The sequence below is a fragment of the Olea europaea genome, chromosome 5 (genome assembly GCF_002742605.1).
Source record: "Olea europaea var. sylvestris chromosome 5, O_europaea_v1, whole genome shotgun sequence".
NCBI classification, from domain to species: domain Eukaryota; kingdom Viridiplantae; phylum Streptophyta; class Magnoliopsida; order Lamiales; family Oleaceae; genus Olea; species Olea europaea.
In genome coordinates this window covers 14608493-14612037 of record NC_036241.1, presented here as the reverse complement: position 1 = coordinate 14612037, position 3545 = coordinate 14608493, and positions in this window count along the sequence as shown.

Here is a 3545-nt window from a genome sequence, read left to right as displayed (position 1 = left end):
GAAAGTATCTTACCGTAAAACTTGAAGATCTTCGGTTGAGATGTAAATTAGAAGTGCTAGTCTTACTTCCTCCCCTTTCCTTTCTTATTTTCGGTTTTTGCTCTCTTTTTAAGTGTATAAGTGTTTTGTAAAATGAAGGAAATCTCTCTATGGCAATGGATATTGATGTATTTATATATATATAAAGATAAGGATAAGGCTCGATTTTTTTTTTCTTCTTTTCTCTACTCCACCGCCTCACCCCTTTTCCTCCCATTTTTTTTTCTTACCTTTACACATGTTTAGCCTATTGTCCAAGTGTATGGTGATGATGGATAACAAGTGGGTTGATTATAAGGTAATAAGTGGCCTTAAAACCTAGTTTTACAAAGAAAACCTCTCATCTTTTCGGCAGCAAGTTTGACAATTTTTATAAAATTCATCCCAACTCCGTTTTACATGAAATTTGTGGCATTAGAAAGATAATTTCAAGAATTCTTCTAGGTTAAAATATGAAAATTTAGGCCTTAAAACCTAGTTTTACAAAGAAAACCTCTCATCTTTTCAACTAATATAATCTAAACCCTCTAACTTTCATTGTTAGCAAAGTGTACCCCAAATTGAAACTTGTATCCAACTTACATATTCAAAAAAATTGTAGATTGTAAAATAATTTAATCATTTGGTCAATTGAAGTCCTAACAAAATAATCCACTTCATTCAAATCCAAACTTGCCTTAAGTTTCGACTAACTAATAATCACTTCATGCATACACAACCTTTGACACTTCATGCCTACATTCATTAACTACCTCTAACATTAACCACTACAAAGGTGGTATCCCCTTTTACCTTATGGCCAAAAATAGTATTAAAAGTTAAATCGCTATCTCAAAGAAATTTAAACGAGCATAAAATTTCGGAGTATTACATCCCTCCCCCCTTAAAAAAAATTTCGTCCTCGAAATTACCTTGAACTTAGTTGAAAAGTTCTGGATACTTAGTCATGATTTCTTCTTCTCTTTCCCAAGTTGATTCTTTGACATTATGATTCCTCCATTGGACTCTTACTAACGGAATTTCTTTTATCCTTAATTGTTGGATTCTGCGGTCCAATATTGCTACTGGTTTTTCCTCATATGTCATTTTTTGTCAATGGTTGATAACTAACCACATGACTTGGATCTGACACATATTGTCGAAGCATTGACACGTGGAACACATCATGGACCGCTGACAAATCTGGTGATAGAGCGATTCGATAAGCTGCATTTCCAACTTTCTGCAAAATTTCAAAAGGACCTATAAATCTTGGTCGAAGTTTTCCTTTCTTCCCAAAACGGAGAATTCCCTTCATCGGTGCCACTTTTAAGAAAACTTTGTCACCAACACTAAATGCCAAGTCTTTCCTCCTTTTATCGGCATAACTCTTTTGTCGGTCCTGGGCTGCCTTGATTCTAGCTCTTATTTTATCAACCGCTCGACTAGTTTCTTCAATTATTTCGGGTCCTAGAACTCTTCGTTCACCTACTTCATCCCAATAAAAGGGAGCTCTACATCTTCTGCCATAAAGAGCTTCGTAAGGTGCCATCTTTATCGTAGCTTGGTAGCTATTATTATAGGCAAACTCTACCAGTGGTACATAGTTTTCCCAATTACCCCCTAAATCAAGGACGCATGCACGCAACATATCCTCTAAAGTCTGTATAGTCCTCTCCGATTGTCCATCAGTTTGTGGGTGGAAAGCTGTACTGAAGTTTAACTTGGTTTCCATAGCTTCTTGCAAACTTTTCCAAAATTTTGAGGTAAATCTTGGATCTCTATCCGATACAATTGAGGCTGGGATACCATGCAAACGAATAACCTCTTTGATGTATAATCGCGCGTATTGATCCATACTAAAATTCATTCTTACAGGTAGAAAATGAGCTGACTTTGTTAACCGGTCTACTATAACCCACATAGCATCACTTCCCCTAGCTGATTTTGGAAAACCCATAACAAAATCTATAGTTATATGCTCCCATTTCCATTGTGGAATTGTTAATGGTTCCAACAATCCAGATGGCATTTGATGTTCAGCTTTCACTTGTTGACAAGTCATGCACCTCTTGACAGAAAGACCTATGCACCGTTTCATATTTCTCCACCAAAACATGCTCCTTAGATCACGATACATTTTTGTACCTCCTGCATGGGCAGTATATGGGGTTAAGTGTGCTTCTTCAAGAATTTCTTTCCTCAATCCCTCATCTTTTGGCACACACAACTTCCCCTTAAAGAGTAAGGCTTTATCACTACCTAATTCAAAATCCTTTCGCTTGCTAGTACCAACCTCGGATATGATCTTTTGCAGGAAAGGGTCATCATCCTGTGCTACTCTTATTCGATCTCTAAGTGTTGGTTGAATCGTTAGAGCCGCTATCCTGGCACTAGTTTGGGTTGGTGGAACAATTACTTCTAGGTGTAAGTTGTCGAAATCCTTCAACAACTGATCCATCATAGTGATTTGTACTGCTAATTGTCCCAATGCCTTTCTGCTAAGAGCATCAGCTACTACATTAGCTTTACCAGGATGGTAATGGATAGTGCAGTCATAATCCTTTACTAGCTCTAGCCATCTCCTCTGTCTCATATTTAATTCCTTTTGGGTGAAAAAATACTTCAAACTCTTATGATCAGTATAAATGTCACACTTATTTCCATATAAGTAATGACGCCATATCTTGAGGGCATGAACTACCGCAGCCAATTCTAGATCATGGGTTGGGTAGTTTTGTTCATATTGTTTCAATTGTCTAGAAGCATAGGCTATCACCTTTCCTTTTTGCATCAGAACACATCCTATGCCCTGTTTCGAAGCATCACTATATATGACAAATCTTCTGGTCCGTCAGGTATTGTTAACATTGGAGCTGTGACTAATGTTCGTTTCAGCTCTTGGAAGCTTTGTTCACATTTCTCTGTCCATTGAAATTTTATCCCTTTTCGAGTTAATTGGGTCAATGGTCCTGCTATTTTAGAAAATCCCTCGATAAATCTTCTATAATAACCAGCCAATCCCAAGAAATTACGTATTTCTCTAACATTGGTTGGTCTTACCCAATTATTTACTGCTTCCACTTTAGCTGGGTCTACTTCAATTCCTCGTGCTGTGATTACGTGCCCCAGAAAAACTATTTTATCCAACCAGAATTCACATTTCTTGAATTTGGCATAAAGTTTCTCTTTTCTTAGAGTTTCTAAGACCATCATGAGATGTTTCTCGTGTTCCTCCTTATTCTTCGAATAGATTAAGATATCATCAATGAAAACTATAACAAATTGGTCTAAGTATTCATGGAATACTCTGTTCATTAGATCCATAAATACTGCCGGGGCATTAGTTAACCCAAAAGGCATCACCAAAAATTCATAATGACCATAACGCGTCCTAAAGGCCGTCTTAGGGATATCATCTGACTTAATTTTCAATTGGTGATGTCCTGATCTTAGATCGATCTTTGAAAATACTGTAGCCCTCTTAAGCTGATCAAACAAATCTTCTATTCTTGGAAGTGGATATT